Here is a 22,202-nt window from a genome sequence, read left to right on the forward strand (position 1 = left end):
GGGATTACAGGTGTGAGCCACCACACCCAGCCTTTTTTCGTAATTCTGTGAAGAAAGTCAATGGTAGCTTGATGGGAATAGCACTGAATCTATAAATTACTTTGGGCAGTATGGCCACTTTCATGATATTGATTCTTCCTATCCATGAGCATGGAATGTTTTTCCATTTGTTTATATCCTGTCTTATTTCCTTGAGCAGTGATTTGTAGTTCTCCTTTAAGAGGTCCTTTATATCCATTGTAAGTTGTATTCCTAGGTATTTTATTCTGTTTGTAGCAATTGTGAATGGAAATTCACTCATGATTTGGCTCTCTATTATAGGAATGCTTGTAATTTTTGCACATGGATTTTGTATCCTGAGACTTTGCCAAACTTGCTTACAGCTTAAGAAGTTTTTGGGCTGAGATGATGGGGTTTTCTAAATATACAATTATGTCAGCTGCAAACAGAGATAATTTGACTTCCTCTCTTCCTATTTGAAAACATTTATTCTTTCTCTTGCCTGATTGCCCTGGCCAGAACTTCCAATATTATGTTGAATATGAGTGGCAAGAGAGGGCATCTTTGTCTTGTGCTGGTTTTCAAAGGGAATGCTTCCAGCTTTTGCCCATTCAGTATGATATTGGCAGTGGGTTTGTCATAAATAGTTATTATTTTGAGATACGTTCCATCAATACCTAGTTTATTGAGAGTTTTTATCATAAAGGGGAGTTGAATTTTATCGAAGGCCTTTTCTGCATCTATTGAGATAATCATGTGGTTTTTGTCATTGGTTCTGTTTATGTGACGCATTATGTTTATTGATTTGCATATGTTGAACCAGCCTTGCATCCCAGGGATGAAGCTGATTTGGTCATGGTAGATAAGCTTTTTCAAGTGCTGCTGGAATCAGTTTGCCAGTATTTTATTGAGGATTTTTGCATCGATGTTCATCAGGAATATTGGCCTGAAATTTTCTCTTTTTGTTGTGTCTCTGCCAGGTTTTTGTATCAGGATGATGCTGGCCTCATAAAATGAGTTATGAGGAATCACTCTTTTTCCATTGTTTGGAATAGTTTCAGAAGGAATGGTACCAGCTCCTCTATGTACCTCTGGTAGAATTCGGCTGTGATTCCACTTGGCCCTGGGCTTTTTTGGTTGTTAGGATATTAATTACTTCCTCAATTTCAGAACTTGTTATTGGTCCATTCAGGGATTCAACTTATTCCTGGTTTAGTCTTGGGAGGGTGTATGTGTCCAGGAATTTATCCATTTCTTCTAGATTTTCTAGTTTATTTGCATAGAAGTGTTTATGTTATTCTTTAATAGTAGTTTGTATTTCTGTGGGATCAGTGGTGATATCCCCTTTAACATATTTTATTGTGTCTATTTGATTCTTCTCTCTTTCCTTCTTTATTAGTCTGGCTAGTGGTCTATCAATTTTGTTGATCTTTTCAAAAACCAGCTCCTGGATTCATTGACTTTTTGAAGGGTTTTTTGTGTCTCTATCTTCTTCAGTTCTGCTCTGCTCTTAGTTATTTCTTGGCTTCTGCTAGCTTTTGAATTTGTTTGCTCTTGCTTCTCTAGTTCTTTTAATTGTGATGTTAGGGTGTCAATTTTAGATCTTTCCTGCTTTCTGATGTGGGCATTTAGTCGTATAAATTCCCCTCTAAACACTGCTTTAGCTGTGTCCCAGAGATTCTGTATGTTGTGTCTTTGTTCTCATTGGTTTCAAAGAATTAATTTTTTCTGCCTTAATTTTGTTATTTACCCAGTAGTCATTCAGCAGCAGGTTGTTCAGTTTCCATGTAATTGTTCAGTTTTGAGTGAGTTTCTTAATCCTGAGTTCTAATTTGATTGCACTGTGGTCTGAGAGGCTGTTTGTTATAATTTCCATTCTTTTGCATTTGCTGAGGAATGTTTTACTTCCAATTATGTGGTCAATCTTAGAATAAGTGCCATGTGGTGCTGAGAAGAATGTATATTCTGTTGATTTGGGGTGGAGAGTTCTGTAGAAGTCTATTAGGTCTGCTTGGTCCAGAGCTGAGTTCAAGTCCTGAATATCCTTATTAAGTTTCTGTCTCATTGATCTGTCTAATATTGATAGTGGGGTGTTAAAGTCTCCCATTATTATTGTGTGAGAGTCTAAGTCTCTTTGTAGGTCTCTAAGAACTTGCTTTATGAATCTGGGTGCTCCTGTATTGGGGGCATATATATTTAGAGCGGTTAGCTCTTCTTGTTGAATTGATCCCTTTACCATTATGTAAAGGGATTAATTCTTTGTCTTTTTTGTCTTTTTTGATCTTTGTTGGTTTAAATTCTGTTTTATCAATGACTAGTATCGTAACCCCTGCTCTTTTTTTCCCTTTCCATTTGCTTGGTAAATATTGTTCCATCCCTTTATTTTGAGCCTATGTGTGTCTTTGCACGTGAGATGCATCTCCTGAATGCAGCATACCAATGGGTCTTGACTCTTTTTCCAATTTGCCAGTCTGTGTCTTTTAATTGGGGCATATATCCCTTTCACATTTAAGGTTAATATTGTTACGTGTGAATTTGATTCTGTCATTATGATGCTAGCTGGTTATTTTGCCCATTAGTTGATGCAGTTTCTTCATAGTTTTGATGGTCTTTACATTTTGCTGTATTTTTGCAGTGGCTGGTACTGGTTTTTCCTTTCCATATTTAGTGCTTCCTTCAGGAGCTCTTTTAAGGCAGGCCTGGTGGTAACAAAATCCCTCAGCATTTGCTTGTCTATAAAGGATTTCATTTCTCCTTCGCTTATGAAGCTTAGTTTGGCTGGATATGAAATTCTGGGTTTAAAATTATTTTCTTTAAGAATGTTGAATATTGGTCCCCACTTTCTTCTGGCTAGTAGGGTTTCTGCAAAGAAATTTGCTAGTAGTCTGATGGGCTTCTCTTTATGGGTAACCTGACCTTTCTCTCTGGCTGCCCTTAACATTTTTTCTATCATTTCAACCTTTGTGAATTTGATGATTATGTGTCTTTGGGTTGCTCTTCTTGAGAATTATTTTTGTGGTGTTCTCTGTATTTCCTGAATTTGAATGTTGGCCTGTCTTTCAATCCTGAAGATTGTTTTCCAACTGGGTTCCATTCTCCCTGTCACTTTCACGTACACCAATCAAATGTAGGTTTGGTTTTTTTCACATAGTCCCATATTTCTTGGAGGCTTTGTTCATTCCTTTTCATTCTTTTTTCTCTAATCTTGTCTTCATGCTGTATTTCATTAAGTTGATTTTCAATCTCTGATATCTTTTCCACCACTTGATCAATGTGGCTACTGATACTTGTGTATGCTTCACAAAGTTCTCATGCTGTGTTTTTCAGCTCTATTAGGTCATTTGTTTTTCTCTAAACTGGTTATTATCATTAGTGTTGGGGTGATCAGACCCAATACCAGGCCGTGGGGGCTACAAAGTCCAGCAGAGTCAAAGGAACGAGACAAGACAAGTTAAGAGTACATAAAGTGGGTCCAGGGGGCCAATGCTTGTATGGAGGCTGCGAAGGCCCTGAGCTCTGGAAGCCCACACTATTTATTGGTGACCAAACAAAGAAGCAGGTGGTAAGTATGTGCAGATGTGGGGGTAAACAGGTGAGAATGTGAGGACGTAGGGGTAGAAAGGTAGCAGCACATCAAGTGTAGCTGTTATGGTTTAGCATTTTCGTTGATGAATTTGTAATATGCTCTGCTACCTGAGATAATGGAGAACAAGTTTACAAGCCTGGGAGAGCAAGAAGCAAGGAACCAACAAGTCTTTGCACATTCCAGAGGCCATGAGGGGTTTTATGCCCTAAGCCTTGGATTCCACCAAGCCACGAGGAATTTTATTCCCTGTGCTTAGATTGTGGTGCAGCAGGGCAGCCTTCCACCCTTTGGCACAGAGCTTGGTGTTCCAAAGGCCACAAGAGGGTTTAGACCCTGGACCCAGGACATGTTCCAAGACTCTTTTACATCATGACAGACAAGCCAGTCTTGCATCAGCTCTTCTACCAACAGTTAGCAATTCCTCTAACCTTTTTTAAGGTTCTTAGCTTCCTTGCATTGGGTTAGAACATGCTCCTTTAGCTTGGAGGAGTCTGTTATTACCCATCTTCTGAAGCCTACTTCTGTCAATTCATCAAACTCATTCTCTGTCCAGTTTTGTTGCCTTGCTGGTAAGGAGTTGTGATCCTTTGGAGGAGAAGAAGCATTCTGGATTCTGGTTTTTGGAACTTTCACCATTTTTGTGCTGGTTTTTCCTCATCTTCGTGGATTTATCTACCTTTGGTCTTTGATGTTGGTGACCTTCAGATGCAGTTTCTGAGTGGATGTCCCTTTTTGTTGATGTTGATGCTATTCCTTTCTGTTTGTTAGTTTTCCTTCTAACAGTCATGCCCCTCTGCTGTAGGTCTGCTGACACTTGCTGGAGGTCCACTCCAGACCCTGTTTGCTTGGGTATCACCAGCAGAGGCTGCAGAACAGCAATGATTGCTGCCTATTCCTTCCTCTGGAAGCTTCATCCCAGAAGGGCACCTGCCCAATGCCAGCTGGAACTCTCCTGTATGAGGTGTCTGTTGACCCCTGCTAGAAGGTGTCTCCCAGTCAGGAGGCAGGGGCATCAGGGGCCCACTTGAGGTGGCAGTCTGTCCCTTAGCAGAGCTTGAGCTCTGTGCTGGGAGATCCGTTGCTCTCTTCAGAGCTGGCAGGCAAGAATGGTTGAGTCTGCTGAAGCTGTACCCACAGCCACCCCTTCCCCCAGGTGCCCTGTCCTAGGGAGATGGGAGTTTTATCTATAAGCCCCTGACTGTGGCCGCTGCCTTTCTTTCACAGATGCCCTTCCCAGAACAGAGGAATCTAGAGAGGCAGTCTGGCTACAGCAGCGTTGCCAAGCTGCAGTGGGCTCCACGTAGTTCAAACTTCCCAGCAGCTTTGTTTACACTGTGAGGTAAAAACTGCCTACTCAAGCCTTAGTAATGGCAGACACCCCTATCTCCACCAAGCTCAAGTGTCTGAGGTCGACTTCAGAATGCTGTGCTGGCAGTGAGAATTTCAAGCCAGTGGATCTTAGCTTGCTGGACTCCATAGTGGTGGGATCTGCTGAGCTAGACTACTTGGCTCCCCAGTTTCAGCCCTCTTTCCAGGGGATGAACAGTTCTGTCTCGCTGGCATTTCAGGTGCCACTGGGGCATGAAAAAAAAAAAAACTTCTACAGCTAGCTTGGTGCCTGCCCAAACAGCCACCCAGTTTTGTGCTTGAAACCCAGGGCCCTGGTGGCGTAGGTACCCAAAGGAATTTCCTGGTCTGCAGGCTGTGAAGACTATGGGAAAAGTGTAGTATCTGGGCCAGAGTGCACCGTTCCTCAAGGCCGAGTCCCTCATGGCTTCCCTTGGCTAGGGGAGGGAGTTCCCTGACTCCTTGTGCTTCCTGGGTGAGGCGACGCCCCACTTGTCTTTGGCTCGCCCTTTGTGGGCTGCATGCACTGTCTAACCAGTCCCATTGAGATGAGCTGGGTACCTCAGTTGGAAATCCAGAAATCACCCACCTTCTGCGTTGATTTCACTGGGAGCTACAGACTGGAGGTGTTCCTGTTTGGTCATCTTGCCCTCAAACCCCTGCTTACTTTTGTATTGTGTTACTTACTTTTTTTGTTTGTTTTTGCTAAAATAGTTATTGCAACAGAGGTTATTCTTGGATTTTTAAGAAAAAGTGTAGTTTATAGTTTAGACATTTAGAAATAACTTTGTTTTTAAAAAAATTTTTTTAAGTGCACTGTAAAAGCATCGTGTGGTCTAACCTCAAAATTATTCTCCCTTTTTGGTGACCCAGGATTCAGTGTGGGCTCTGCCCAGAGCTCAGAGGCACAGTTAAAATATAAGTAGTCCCTATATAAATAAAATTGGTCTTTTTATACAATTCTATGATAGATTTGTATATTTTATATTTGATTTGGCATCCATCTTTAATCCCTCTCTAGCACCACTAGACTTTTTCTCCTTATGATGTAAATGTTACCATTTGATTTTCACTTGAGTTGTTTCCTTTAATATATAAATTTAAGGCTATTTAGCTGACAACTGCCTAGGACTGGGAAACAGCTTATCAAGAATCTGAAATATAGGGAAAAAAAGAATTTTATAAATGTATAGGATGTAGTTCTATTGGCATGCCAAATACATCTATGTATTTATGCATTGTGTACACAATGTTTTACTGCTGAAAATGTGTAAAAGAGCTCTAATTAACTGGCTTAAAATAAAAACACTTGAATGAAATGCTTTATTGGGAAAAAAGACTAATCAAATGCTTTTTCACATTTACGTAACTTAAGTAAAATTTGTAATAAATAAGCTTAGGAAAATAAAAGCACTTGAATCAAATGCTTTATCAGAAAAAAAGACTAGTCAAATGCTTTTTCACATTTATGTAACTTAAGTAAAATTTGTAATAAATAAGCTAGCTTTAAAATTATTGGTGGCAGGGCATGGTGGCTCACACCTGTAATCCCAGCACTTTGAGAGGCCGAGGTGGGTGGATCACCTGAGGTTGGGAGTTCGAGACCAGCCTGACCAACATGGAGAAACCCCATCTCTACTAAAAATACAAAAGTAGACGGGCATGGTGGTGCATGCTTGTAATCCCAGCTGCTCAGGAGGCTAAGGCAGGAGAATTGTTTGAACTCAGGAGGCAGAGGTTGCGGTGAGCCGAGATTGCACCATTGCACTCCAGCCTGGGAAAGAAGAGCGAAACTCTGTCTCAAAAAAAAAAATTATTGGTAAAGGAATATTAGAAACATCTTAAGAATGGCCAGCATACATTTTTGTTTGCATTTATTAATCAAGCAATTTCATACTTATTCCTGCCAATTACTATAAGGTGTCAAAATTTGGCATAGGGGTTACAAAACTATAAACCCAGCCCAAGACAGAATTATCTTTGCTTGTATAATCTTTAATAAATAAGACACTGATATCAGTTTAATAAAAACAGCTACATCTGGAATTTAGTAAGATTACCATAACTTCTAATCCTGTGGCTTTAGGTGGTCTAGTCCATCAGCAGTAAGGGTTGTTTTGGGAAAGGACTGTTATCATCTTTGTTTCACAGCTAAATTATAAACTAAGTTCCTGCCATAGTTAGTTTGGCCTATGCCCAGGAATGAACAAGGACAGCTTGGAGGTTAGAAGCAAGATGGAGTCAGTTAGGTTAAATCTTTTTCACTGCCTCATTTATAATTTTTGCAATGGTGGTTCAATAACTTTAAATAATGACAATCACAGTTTTTATAAATAATCTAGGTAAATGATTAAAATAAAATAATTAGGTAAATGTAACAGGATAAATACTTATAGACAAACTCATCATAATTTAGACTCTAAAAGTTATATTAAATTAAATAATAGATATTTCCTTATATGGGTATTTTCTAATACAAATATATTTGTAGGAAAACATTCTTTCTAAAAAAAAAAAAGGTGTGTCCTATTAAAAAAGGTGAACAATTTTTGTCTAATTCAAAGCTTATTTAAAGGTCATATATAAAACAAGGTAAAAGGAACCAGGTAATAAAAGAGATGTAAAGAAAGTTATAAAAATTAAGAGGTTTTTTTTTTGGTAAGAGAGCTTAAAGAGAAATAATTTCATATGAGAAAGAATCTTACATGGTAAATTTAGTCCTAGCATAAAATAGCTAGTTGTTTTAGAATGAGGGACTGTCAGGACAAACCAGAATGTCCAATCATGTCGTGAATGGTCTGTGTAAGTCACAATAAGAGGATTAATTTTTAAAAACCAAAAACTTTCACACGATCAAGTTGTCTATGATTAAAGGGAAATTATAATGGTCTTTCTAGAGACTGGGTTTGATGTAAAGAAAAACACTAAGGAATTGGCTACAACAGTGACATTTTCTTAAGGGGTTGATTTATTCTTAATGAATTATAAGAGAGTCTAATTTTTTTTATTTTAATCCAAAGTTCAACTTTTATTGCATCTCACCAGTTTTGGTTTTCTCTCCCCTTTTGAAAGGTGTGAAATAATAACTCTCCTCTTCAACTTATTTTCAGCTTAGATAAGTTTTTTTTTCTTCCTTGGGTTCTGTTTTTGTGGCCTGATGCTAGCAATGTTTTCTTAAAGGTCTAAAGCAAATGTTTTCTTCCAACATAATATTCTGTGCACTGCAGAAAGTCTTTTCTTTTGCCTGTTCATAACTGGTCAAACAGATTTTGTGTTTTATCAAAATAATTTCTATGCCATTATTATTAAGGTTGGTTTGCTCAGGAAAAACTGAGATGATTATTATTATTATTTTTAGGCTGGGCATGGTGGTTCATGCCTTTAATCCCAGCACTTTGGGAGGCTGAGGTGGGCAGATCACTTGAGGTCAGGATATTGAGACCAGCCTGGCAAACATGGTGAAGCACTGCCTCTATAAAAATACAAAAATTAGCCTGGCATGATGGCAGTAGCCTGCAATCCCAGCTACTTGGCAGGCTGAGACAGGAGAATCACTTGGCCCAGGAGGCGGAGGTTACAGTGAGCCAAGATCGTGCCATTGCACTCCAGCCTGGGTGACAGAGTGAGACATTGTCTCAAATAAATTAATTAATTAAATAATTTTTATAATTAAAGCTGTATCTTCCTGTATGTGATTTTAAAGTGTTTGTGACATTGAGTTACAGGGCTTTGATCCCTGGGTTTAAAAAGAACACCAAGTCCTGCTAAATCTCAAACATTGACAATAATTAAAGCCTCAACTTCAGGCCTAGTAGAAGATGTCAATCAAGATAAACTGCATTCCTGAGGCATAGGGCCAGAAACTAAAGCTATTCAACTCCTCAAGGCCCAGGGACTATTGTGGAAGAGGTGGGCATGTGAGATTGTAAGGGACAATTTTGAGAGATAAAGTTCAGTTTCTGTATAAATTAATAATTAATGTCAAAGGCACACTGATGCAAGACCAGCATATGGGACCCTGTGTCAGATTAACAAGGTTTTCTTGAAGCATTAACCAACTCCTTAATAAAGGTTATAAAGACTTATAAAACTTATAATCAAGAGGAAAATTTTACAGATTGTTTATAAAATTTTGGAAAACAAATTTAATTGGCTTCATGCTGTTTCTGTTAGGCCTTATTGCTTGGAAAATTAAGTCTCCTCTCTCAATGAATGAAGGTTTTTGCTTTTTTAAAAAAAATCCTTATCATTTTGGTTAAATGAATGACTTATTTTACAATGACCTGTGATCCTATTTTGTAATATCAAGTGTCTAAACCTTTCATATTTGACAAACTTTTCAAAATCAACTTATAAATTATGTCTTTTTCTAACCTATTTAATCCTTTAAGATATTATTAATAGGTTTCCTAAAGTCAAAAAATGACATATTTGGCTACTTTGGTATAAAAATTATACAGGAAGCATTGTCAAATATAAAATGATGTTTAGTTTTCTTTGGGCTATATTTGTATAAATATGTTACTGGTATATGTTCCAAAATTATGGGAAACTCGTATAATTCTGATATGACTTAATGTACTTTATCAGTAATAATTATAATTGTTATGTAAAATTATTGTGTGCCACAGAGGTAACAAATTTCCTTGTCAATTGTGTTTTTGACTGTGGCTGTTGTAAAACTTTTGTCATCCACGAGCAATTGTTGTCTCGTTTTGGTCCTTTTTAGAAGGTAGTTTTATAATCTGCTACAAAACTCTAACAGGTTTCCAAATACAGGTTTCTGATAACTTTGGAAACTGACACATCAGAATAGAGAAAAAACTCTCAGGACTCATGGAGAGCTGAAGTGTTCACGACTTATCAAGCAGAATAGGAAGTAACTGTATGGACTAAACTAATAGAAGTCTGAAGTAATCTTTTTAACTTTTTGCTTAAAATGTTACTGATCCTCTGTTTTGTTTTTCAGAGTCAAGAAAATTTTTCTTTTAAGCTATTTATAGCTTTTAACAACTTTGAGTAAATTTTTACACTCCTATGAACAAAATTTTGGACATTTTTTTTCTCTCTACCTGATTTCCCCAGAATTTGGAAACTAGTTGTAAGTATTCTTAACTTATGACAATACAGTTATTTGCATAAGTGTAATAAAAATCTGTTTTCATTTATAACACGACGCAATTAGAGAAACTGGTTATTTTACTAAGGCTTTAACCAGAATGCTTTTCTTTAAGCAATCAAACTTAACTTATGGAGCCAAGAAAAGCCCCTTGGAAAAAATGGCTTCATACCTTTGTCTACACAGTCCCTGTACAGGGTTCCTGATCTGTGGCAAGTAAAAATGTCAGTTTCTGGCAGGCCCAGGAGCCCCAAGTTTATCTTGGAATCTCAAGAGGAGAGGATCACCCAACTCATAGGTATTTGATGACACAAATCCATGACTGGGCTCAGCTCTTAAAAGTCTTATCTGGGATACAAATAATTAGGCCAAGCATAATAAAACAAACCAGTCCTACCAGAATTTGTCTTTAGTAAAAATGGGGAATTGGGGAGAGAAAAACTACCTTTCAAAAATTATAGTACACCTATTGTTAAACTCTAGTCTTGCCTAATATTTTTCAATTTTTATTATTTTCTACAATTTGGACCAAATTCTAATTTTTCTTGGCTACAAGTCTTCAAAATAAGGTTTTCCATTTTTTGTTCTTTTTTTCCTCATTTTTCCTAATTTGGAGTCACTGAAAACTAAGCTGTGCTTTCATAAAGCCCTGCAAACTGAAGCTAGACAACTTAAACCTCAGAAGAAAATAACAGCAACCTATTTACATACATAAGCCACTTTCATACCTACCTAATGATGTATGGACTTCAGAATAATGTGGCCTAATAGATTTTCTAGGATTGCTCTTTGTTTGTTGTCGTTGTTCTCCCTTTCTCACCCTATTTTCTCTTCACAGGACATGAAACTTCACAAACTTCTAAAAATGAGCTTTCCTAATAACTCAGAACTGACCTGTCTATGAATAAGCCATCCTAGCTATGAGAGATCAGAGAAAACTTGGGGCCAGAGACTCAATTTCTTCTCAAATGCTTTCTCCAAAAGAGTTTAAAAAAGAAAAGGGGGAGAAATGTGAAAGGAAAATATATTGGGCCCCAAAATCACTATGCTAAAGTGAAAAGTCAAGCTGGGAATTGCTTAGGGCAAACCTGCCTCCCATTCTATTCAAAGTCACCCCTCTGCTCATTGAGATAAATGCATAACTGATTGCCTCCTTCGGAGAGGCTATCAGAAACTCAAAAGATGCAACCATTTGTATCTTATCTCCTTATGACCTGGAAGCCCCCTCCCACTTCAAGTTGTCTCACCTTTCCAGAATGAACCGATGTTCATCTTACATATGTTGATTGATGTCTCACGTGTCCCTAAAATGTTTAAAACCAAACTATGCTCTGACCACCTTGGGCACATGTCACTGGGACCTCCTCAGACTGTCATGGGTGCATGTCCTCAACCTTGCCAAAATAAACTTTCTAAATTAACTGGGACCTGTCTCTGATTTTCAGGGTTCACAGAGAAATAAAGACTTTCCAAGACAAAAGCTGAGAGATTTTATCCATGCTAGACCTGGCCTACAAGAAATGCTAAAGGGAGTTCTTCAGCCTGAAAGAAAAGGTGTCAACAAGGAATAAGAAACCATCCAAAGTTATAAAACTCACTGGTAATAGTATATGCACAGAGAATATTATAACACTGTCATTGTAATGTGTAAACTGCTCATATCTTGAATAGAAAGGCTAAAAGGAAAAACTACCAAAAGTGATAACTACAACAATTTTACATGACAAAAATAGAAAACTATTATGTAAATAGAAACAGTAAGTTAAAAAGCAGTGGGATGAAGTTAAAGTGTAGAGTTATTAGTTTTCTCTTTGCTTGTTTCATAGTGTGTTTGTTTTTGAAATCAATGTTAAGTCATCATCAGTTTAAAATAATGGGTTATAAGATGTTATTTGCAAGCCTCGTGATAACCTCAAAAAGCCTACAACAGACACAGAAAAAAAAGCAAGAAAGTAAAACACTGCCAGAGAAAATCACCTTCACAAAAAGGAAGACCGGAAGGAAGGAAGGCAGAGAAGGCCACAAAACAACTAGAAAACAAATAGCAAAATGGCAGGAGTAAGTTCTCACTTATCTATAATAACATTGAGTATAAATGGACTAAATTCTCCAATCAAAAGACAAAATGGCTGAATGGATGAAAAACAAAAACCAAGACCTAACAACGTGTTGCCTACAAGAAACACATTTGACTCTTCATACTATCAAAAGTCCTATCATTTTCAATGCTTTGTCCCATCATTTTCAATGCTTTGTAAAAAGAAAACTCAGTATCTATGAAATAAGGTGGCTAGAAGGAGAAAAGAGTCAGATATAGACAAAACACATTAAAGTTTTAAGTTCCATCAGAGTCTATTTAAGTATACTTTTTAGCTAGCTAAGGTTGTAACTATTATTACAGGCAAAAAAGAAAATTAAAATAGTGAGTATATGATGCCTCAGAAATGTCTAATAGAAAAGCTTTAGCAGCTGAACAAAGTCTCTCTGAAAGTTTTTTTTATTGACCTGTGTTAGAATAATAGCATCAATATTCATTTTTCTGGGTGTAGTATAGAGTAACAGTTAAGAGCAGGGTTTTTGGAATCAGACAACACTTTATTATAATATTGAAAAAATTATTTAAACTGTCTAATAAACTTTCAGAGTCTCAAATTCCTTCTTTGAAAAATGCACAATTCTATATTTTTAATGAGGATTAAATGAGGCAATATATGTAAAGCACATAACAGTATTCCATGCATAATAAATAATAAATGAGGGTGTTTTTTTTTTAAATAAATTCTATGGCCTAATACACTGAGAATTTTTTTTCATGGATTTGGGTCTATGAATTTTTTAAAATGTGCCTTCCTTTCATCAGTTTGGTTGGCTAACACTATGTGGACTTCCTGCTCTTACTTGCCCACTGGAACTAATAAAGAAAATGGTGTTACTTTGAATAGACAGGGAAAAAATTTGCCTTTGCCAGCCTGATAAGTGAAAATTGTATCTTATAGTAGTTTTAATTTGTATTTGTACTCTGAGTGATATTGAGATTGTTTTAAGATGTTAAGAACAATTTGCATTTTCTTTCTTGTGAACTTTTTATTTATATCTTCTGCCCATTTTTGCTGGGTTGTTAGCATTTTCCTTAATGATTTGTAGGAATATTTATATATTGACCTCCATTATTTCCAAGGTCACATTACAAGTTTAAGTTCATGTCAAGTCAGAGGACAATGCTGACATTGTGGTGCATTCCACAATTGGTGTTATATTTATGACATATATGATGTAAACATTTTAGGCTTTATCTTAGTATTTCTCAAGCAAAATATGAAACTAAAAAAAACCTTCCTGATAGACATAGTAATGATCTCAATACATGAGAACATACATATTTGAAACACATTTTCAAATAGGTACTTCAAATACAGGCCAGGCACAGTGGCTCATGACTGTAATCCCAGCACTTTGAGAGGCTGAAGTGGGCAGATCGCTTGAGGCAAAGAGTTCAAGACCAGCCTGGTCAACATGGTGAAACCCCATCTCTACTAAAAACACAAAAAATTAGCCGGGTGTGGTGGCACACACCTGCAATCCCAGCTACTCAGGAGGCTGAGGCAGGAGAATCACTTGAACCTGGAAGGTGGAGGTTGCAGTGAGCCAAGATTGCGCCACTGCACTCCATCCTGGGCAAAAGAGAAAGACTGTCTCAAAAAACAAAACAAAACAAAAAAACAAGTATAAATACATGTATTACTATCTGTAAGCACCTTGAGAGTGGGGACTAGATCTTATTTTTATAGTGGTAGTTCCTTGAATTTTTTAGGATCTGAATATATGTATTTATAAATATAAACTAAATATATGCTTTCTTTTAAGAGAGTTTTCTCCGCTATGTCACTCTGTAACTGAAATCCCAGGTTGTTCTTTTATTTTTATAACTTTGTCTTCTGTTCTTTGTTTTATGTCTTATTTATTTATTAAATTTCATCTTTTATTTTCAATTCAGGGGGTACATGTGCAGGTTTGATACATGGTGTACAGTGTGATGCTGAGGTTTGGGGTATGATTGAACCCATCACCCAGGTAGTGAGCAATGTTCAATTTGATGGATGCTCATAGTTGCATCTGTGATCTCAATATGGACCCATGAAGGCCAGAGGGTGAGCAGGTTTAACTTCCTTGCTTGGAAGGGAGGAAGGCCCTCTCCTATCCTTTCTGGCAAAAAAGTCCCCAGTCCTTCTCTGTGTTGCAACTGGCACACAAGTTTTGGGGAACCCAGACCTCCTCTTTCTCACTCTAAATTCTCCTGTAAAGACAGCCAGACCTCCTTCTCCAGATGTTCCCAAATCAGGTGATTTCAAGTGGCCTCACAACAGTGAGTCTTCCCTTACCCACTTGCTCTCCTAGGCTGGCACCAGGCTGAGTTCTTTCTTTACCCTTTTTCCTCTTACCTGGGCTGATCACTCAGTGTAACTGCTTACATAGACTGGCCATTCAGCATACGGCCCCAGAATCAAGAGGTCTTTTCTTTTTCTTTTTTTTCTTTTTCGTTTTTTTGAGACAGAGTCTCGCTCTGTCACCCAGGTTGGAGTGCAGTGGTGCGATCTCCGCTCACTGCAAGCTCCGCCTCCCGGGTTCACACCCTTCTCCTGCCTCAGCTTCCCGAGTAGCTGGGACTACAGGCGCCTGCCACCGTGCCCGGCTAATTTTTTGTATTTTTAGTAGAGACAGGGTCTCACCGTGTTAGCCAGGATGGTCTCGATCTCCTGACCTCGTGATCCACCCGCCTCAGCCTCCCAAAGTGCTGGGATTACAGGCATGAGCCACCGCGCCTGGCCCAAGAGGTCTTTTCTAATAAGAAACATGGGACGCCCCTTTAGAAAGTGCACTCCAGTGCCTCAGTGAACATGAATGGAACCCTCTTCCTTAGCACTATGCCCCGAGAGAAAATGTGGTTTGTGTCCCCAGTGGACATTAGTCCCCAGCAGCTCATCATTTTCTAGTCCTACCATGAGACAAACCCTGTCTATTCCTTCAGATTCACCTCTGGGTTGCATTTTAAAGCATTGGGATAAATTCTCAGGCTCTCAAAAGGAAACATGTAATTTTCTTGTAAAATACAGCATGACCCCTATGCAGAAAATCCTCAAATTAGCCTCCTCAGTCTTTTATAACTAAGAGCAGAATAAAGAGGACAGGGCTAAGGAGAAAGAAAAACACAAGGACAAGAGGCAGGCTCTAACATTGGCTGCTTCACAAGCCCTCAGCCCCCTCCAGATTGCTCTAGGGACATTCCTCCAGGTAACTGCTACTGGTGCAGAAGGCCAGGCCACTGAAAGGTAAACTGCCTTAATGAAATAAATGGGAAATAGCCCCACACCGTTTCACCCCATCTCTGCCACAAGCTTGGCCACTGGAAATGGGACTGCCCTGAGGGCTAAAGGGCCTCTGGGACAGAATCCCAACCCCTGATAGTCTTGAGCTGAAGGGGCTCTCTGCTCCAGCTGGCTTTCAAATCAGACATTGTCATCAACAGGACAAGGCCAAAGGCACTCTGGAGAGGACAAATGAAATTATAAATTTCCGTTTTGAGTTCAAACACTGCCTACTCTGTACTAATCTTCGCTGAGCAACTCTCCTCCAAATCCTGTTGGGTAATGAAGGCAGATGGCATCCCCTCCCTCCAAAAGAAAAAATTCACATCCCTTTATATTACTTAAGGGACCAATGACCATTCTCCCACCAGTTTCTGATAACTAAATACCTCAAACCCTTCTAGGGCAAAAATACGCTTTCCAAGATAGGTGCCTGCTTAATATTTACCCAACCTCTGAATTCATCTCTCCCTCTAATAGTCCTGTTTCTCCTGGGAAAACTATCTAAATTTTTAACGAATGATTTCAACCTAAACAGCCCTACTTCAAGGGTTTAAAATAGCCCACACTTATTCAGACAAGCCCTAGTAAAAATCTAACTGAATAATCTCCTGTGGGAGAATAACTTCTACAGTATGCAGAAAACCTCCGCATTTGCTTACCCTTCACAGAACTCGCTCAGCGACATGCAGTACAAATCTTAACTTCCTAACAAGAGGAAAATAGTTTTTGTCTAATTCAAAGGTTATTTACAGGTTATATATAAAACACAGTAAAAGGAACCAGGAAATAAGGGAGACATAAATAAGGTTATAAAGGCAAAGAGGTATTTTTGGTAAAGAAGGTTATAAAGAAAAGAAATTTTATATGAGAAAATATATCATGTGGCAAATTCTTGCCCAAAAATAAAATAACTTTTTTTTAAGAAGGGGCAATCCCCTTTGGGTCCCCTCCCATTTTATGGGAGTTCTGTTTTCACTCTATTAAATCTTGCAACTGCACACTCTTCTGGTCCGTGTTTGTTACCGCTCAAGCTGAGCTTTTGCTTGCCATCCACCACTGCTGTTTGCCGCCATCGCAGACCCACCGCTGACTTCCACCCCTCTAGATCTGGCAGGGTGTCCGCTGCACTCCTGATCCAGCGAGGCACCCATTGCCACCCCCTATTGGGCTGAAGACTCACCATTGTTCCTGCACGGCTTCATCCTAATCGAGCTGAACACTAGTCGCTATGTTCCATGGTTCTCTTCCGTGACCCACAGCTTCTAAGAGAGCTATAACACTCACCACATAGCCCAAGATTCCATTCCTTGGAATCCCTGAGGCCAAGAACCCCAGGTCAGAGAACAAGAGGCTTGCTGCCATCTTGAGAGCAGCGCCACCATCTTAGGAGCTCTAAGAACAAGGACCCCCACCCCCCGTAACACTTTGGCGACCACAAAGGGACTTCCAAAGCTGTGAGTAATATTGGACCACTTTTGCTTGCTATCCTGTCCTATCCTTCCTTAGAATTGGAGGAAAATACCAGGCACCTGTCTGCCAGTTAAAAATGATTAGCGTGGCTGCCGGACTTAAGACTCAGGTGTGAAGCTGTCTGGGAAAGGGCTTTCTAACAACCCCCAACCCTTCTGGGTTGGAAGCGTGATCTGCCTAGAACCAGCTTCTGTTTTCAATTTTCCTGGGGAAGCTGAGGGCCCACTAGAAGCAGAAAGCTGTTGTCCTGATCTCCCAGCATTAGCCAGTTGAGATTATGGCGCAGCCACAAGTCTGTACTCAACAGTTGCCCATGCGTGCACCCCTACCTTTCCTTCTGACCCATACCTCCTGGGTCCTGACCATGTATTTCTTGAAAGTATAGCCCCAAAATTCTCCTTACCTCTGAATCTACTTCCTCTGATCCCTGCCTCCTAGATACTAATGCTTCAGACTTTCACTTCCTCTCCCAAGTATTAGAGCAGGTTGTATCTCCAAAGGGATCTAAGGAAGCTCTAGGCTGCGTCCTTAGGCCCTTAAACTATGAACCCAGGGAGTCCTGTCCCTGGTGTCCCTCCCAATTTAAGCATAGAGCTCTCGGCATGGGCAGTTATGTGGGACCCGTTCCCCACCACCCTTGCCAGGGCCTTAGAACTGATAACCCAGAACTTTAACAACTGGAACTGGGTCTACAACAACATAATAGATCAGGATGAAAGCAAATAGAGTAAAGAAAAGGGAGGCGCATATTCCTATAGTGGCAATTGAGGGCAACGAGTGAACGTCCTTCCACTGTGTTTCCAAAAATCCATCTACAAAGACAGAAAGGAGAAAGTAAGAGAGAAAGAGAAAGATAGAAGGAGTAAAGAAAAACAGTGTACCCTATTTCTTTAAAAGCCAGGGTAAATTTAAACCTATAATTGATAACTGAAGGTTTTCTCCCTGGCCCTATAACACTCCAATACCACTTTGTTGTCAGTGTAAATAAGGGCGTAGCCCGAAAGCTCTGAGGCCACTGACAACCAGTAGCCTTCCTATCAAAAATCCTTAACCCAGGAACCCGCGGGTGGCCCAAATGCATTCAATCTGTAGTGGCAACTGCTTTGCTAACAGAAGTAGAAAATTAGCCTTTAGAGGAAACCTCATTGTGAGCAAACCTCACCAATTCAGAACTATCCTAAGTCAAAAAAGCAAAAAGGTAGCTTACTAACTCAAAAATCTTAAAGTATGGGGCTATTCTATTAGAGAAAGATAATTTAACATTAACCACGGAAAATTCCATTAACCCAGCAGATTTCCTAACAAGGGATTTAAATCTTAATTATCATACAGAGGTCCAACCAGACCTAGGAGGAACTCCCTTCAGGACAGGACAATAGATGGTTCCTCTCAGGTGATTGAGAAAAAAACACTATGGGTATTCTCTAAAAAATATGCCTTTCTTTATCTACAACTGCCTTGGTAAATCCCTTTACTGCCCATGAAGCAGGCCCTCAGCCAGTTGCACCCATGACAATCCCCTCCACTGTAGCAAGAAAAGCAATAATCTTGATGAATGTTTATAAAATACTAAATAAATAAATAAATAAAACTTATACTATCAGCCCACCATGGAAAAAATATGCAACACCAAGAATTCCTATATTTTTCTTCTAAAACTGGCAAATGAGGAAATAGCTGGGTGGAATTTAGAATTACATAAGAAGATATGATGGTATTCTATATGGAACAAAGGAGAAATAGACAATTTAGCTGAAAGCTCCACCTTGCTTTGGAGCATTATTGTTTCTCTTCATTTTACCATTTTACCTTTTTTTAAAATCCAAAATAAATTGGTGTGTGTGTTTCCTTAATGTTTTGGTTTTGAAATTGTTATTATTCAGACTTGTACTTCTGTAAGGACATCTACCCAGCAACTGCCTATCCAACCTTGAACTGATGCCACTCTGATTACTGCTCCTGGTAGCCAAGGATAATTGTATCAAAACAATTGTGTAGTCCTCCTCATTTTTTTCTTTAAAAACTTTTGTCTTCCTTTGACAACCACCCTCCTGAATACACTCACCATATTTCCATTGCAACGCTTACTCTCAAATAAATATCATTTTGTTTCAGAGAACCTCTTTCTGTGTCTGTTATTTAGGTTAACAATAGACACATAGATGGCATCAAAGTCTTAAATGATTGCTTTTTTCAATACCTAACCCTTGATCCCCAATCATTTATTTAATAATTTATTTTTTTCCTGTTGAGTTATAGTGTATATTAAATCATTGTTGTATCTTATAATAATTATTTATGCAAAGGTCTATTTGGCGGTTTTTTCTGTTCCATTAATTTTTATATTCTTGCATTGTCTATAAACCTTTTATTATTGTGGTTTATTTTGATACCTGGGAGTCCTAGTCTTCCTAGCTATTCTTTGTAAAATTTTCCTTGCCATTCTTACAACTTTTTCCATATTAATTTTAGGATAATTTTGTTAAGCACTGTCCTCTCCAAACAATTCCTCTTGGGAATTTAATAGGGGTCACATTAAATTCACATACTACTTTGGGCTGAATTTGACATGTTTATATCCCTAAGTCTCCTCATCCAAGGATATCAGTAGGATTTGTTTACAAGAAATGAAGATTTCCTCACATTATCTTGGAAAATTAGGCGTATCATACTCATAGTTCCTGCTCACTTATGGCTCTGTACTCTGCCTCTTGACTATCTTTTGGATTCTGCTCCTGCCAACTGCTTGACTTTTTCCTCAGATCTACAGTTTAAGTTTCCTAGAAAGAGAATTGGCCTAGTCAAACATTGTCCCTATTGGAATAGAGTTTTCTTTTTACTATCATAAGAAGTAACAAAGACATTTATTTGAATTCTGCGTGTATTTCTAAAGTGTGCTGTTTTTTTCATATTCTTGTTGACACATTTCTGTTTTTCTTTCCTTCTTTTTTTTTTTTTAGACAAGACCTTGCTCTGTTGCCCAGACTGGAGTGCAGTGGTTTGATCTCAGCTCACTGCAACCTCTGTCTCCCAGGCTCAAGCAATCCTCCCACCTCAGCCTCCCAAGTAGCTGGGACTACAGGCACATGCCACCGCACCTGGCTACTTTTTTTATTTTTTGTAGAGACGAGGATTTGCCATATTGGCCATGCTGGCCTTGAACTCCTGAGCTCAAGGGATCCACCACTGCGCCTGACCACATTTCTCTTTTAAAAATAATCGCTGGGCACGATGGCTCATGCCTATAATCCCAGCACTTTGGGAGGCTGAGGCAGGCGGATCACGAGGTCAGGAGTTCAAGATCATCCTGGCTAACACGGTGAAACCCCATCTCTACTAAAAATATAAAAAAAAAAAAATTAGCCAGGCGTGGTGGCGGGCACCTGTAGTCTCAGCTACTCAGGAGGCTGAGGTGGGAGAATCAGGTTACAGTGAGCCAAGATTGTGTCACTGCACTCCAGCTGGGGTGATGGAGTAAGACTTTGTCTCAAAAAAAATAAAGTTACATATGATATTTCAGATATGTTGGCTGCTCATGAATAGGATTATGTTTCCTTTATGGTTTCTATAAGGGAAAGCTATTTTTTAAAAAGATGTTTTATTATATTTATCCACTTTACCATGTGCTATTATTTCTAAGTTTTTCCATTGATTCTTTTAAGGTTCTATGTAAAAAAGAAATATTTTTTTCAAATAATGTCTATGTCAAATCCTTTCATAAATTTACTTTTTAAAATTGCAGGATAGATAATAAGAGTTAAAAGGAGAGGGTGTATTTAAGAGAAATTCCAAAAGGTAGAATGTGCAGGACTCCACGATGCGGGGCAAGGGACTGGGAGGAATAAAGGACGACTTCCAGGCTTCAGCTTTGCATGACTATGTAGAGAGATAATTCATTAAGCAATTTTCGTGGAAGACAGTAGTCACTCAGATTACAACTAAGAGATTAGCAGACTATTGTATTCACAAGTAAAAATAAGGACACCAGGATTGCTGGACTATAAGAGTAAGCATAGCTTAGAGACTTAAGTCAGCTAAGGCTCCAAAGCATAAACCAGCTGTCCTTGTTTTTGTGGCAGCTCCATGGGCCCTTGTGTTTATGGTGACAGCATCTCTCTGTCCCCATCTCATTACCACCCATCAGCCACTTCACCCTTTTCTTCAAGTCTATCATACTAATAGTTTCTGCTCACTCATGGCTCCGTACGCTGTCTTCTGAGTATCTTTTGGATTCTGCTCCTGCCAACTGCTTGACTCTTTCCTCAGACCTACAGTTTAAATTTCCTAGGAAGAGAGTTGGCCTAACCAAACGCTGTCCCTATTGGAATAGAGTTTTCTTATCAGGGCACTTAGCCAGCAGCGGGTCGGTTTCTGGAATGGCTGTCTTTAGGTAGGTGTTCACTCTGTATCCAGTTGTGTGAGACAACCAACAGATTAGGGTAACACCTAGTGCCTCCGCAGTCAGCACAGTCTTTAGGGGAGGGGACTCACTGTCACAATTTAGAAGCCTACGGACATAGCCACAAGCTGTGCTTGTTCTGGCTGGTACTACAAGAAGAAGGAAGGGCGGGTTGCGGGAGTGGGAGGCAAGGGGATGCAAGTTAAGTTTTGATCATGTTTTGTTAGAGTTGCTTGTAGTATGTCCCCATAGATATGTCCTGCAGGTGGTGGGAAATTCTGGCCCAAGTTTGGGAGCCTCTGTAGCATTTTTCAGCTCTGTCTTGTAGTACCTACTCTATTATAATCTAAATTTACTTGTTTCAAAACACCAGATCATTAGCTCCTTGAAGCCAAGGCTTTGGTCCAATTCACCTTTGTGTCCTCGGTGCCTGACACACAGTAAATGCTTAGTAAATATCTGCTGAATGAATGAATGGATGAATGACTGTGGTTTGTAGACAGTTAAATTGGTAGAGATAATAATAAACTATTTTCTCCATTTTGTACTTGAAAAGTATGCATCCAGTAGCTGTTACTTCATTAAGGAGTCTATTTCCTGAACCAACCATAGTATTTGCAGGTCCTGAGTCCTCAGAGTGAACCTCTCAGGTTAGAGAAAGAATGCCTGAAGCCGGGATCTGCTCTGAGTTTAGAAGATCTTGTTATGTGATTGCTTGCACTTATTTTATTATTTTATTTTATTTTATCTTTTAGAGACAAGATCTTGCTCTGTCACCCAGGCTAGACTGCAGTGGTGTGATCATAGCTCACTGCAACTTCGAACTCCTGGCCTCAAGTAATCTTCCTTCCTTGGCCTCCTGAAGTGCTGGGATTACAGACATGAGCCACTACACCTGGCCTGCTTTCTTACAAA

This window comes from Pongo abelii, chromosome 4, assembly GCF_028885655.2.
Source record: "Pongo abelii isolate AG06213 chromosome 4, NHGRI_mPonAbe1-v2.0_pri, whole genome shotgun sequence".
Lineage (NCBI taxonomy): Eukaryota > Metazoa > Chordata > Mammalia > Primates > Hominidae > Pongo > Pongo abelii.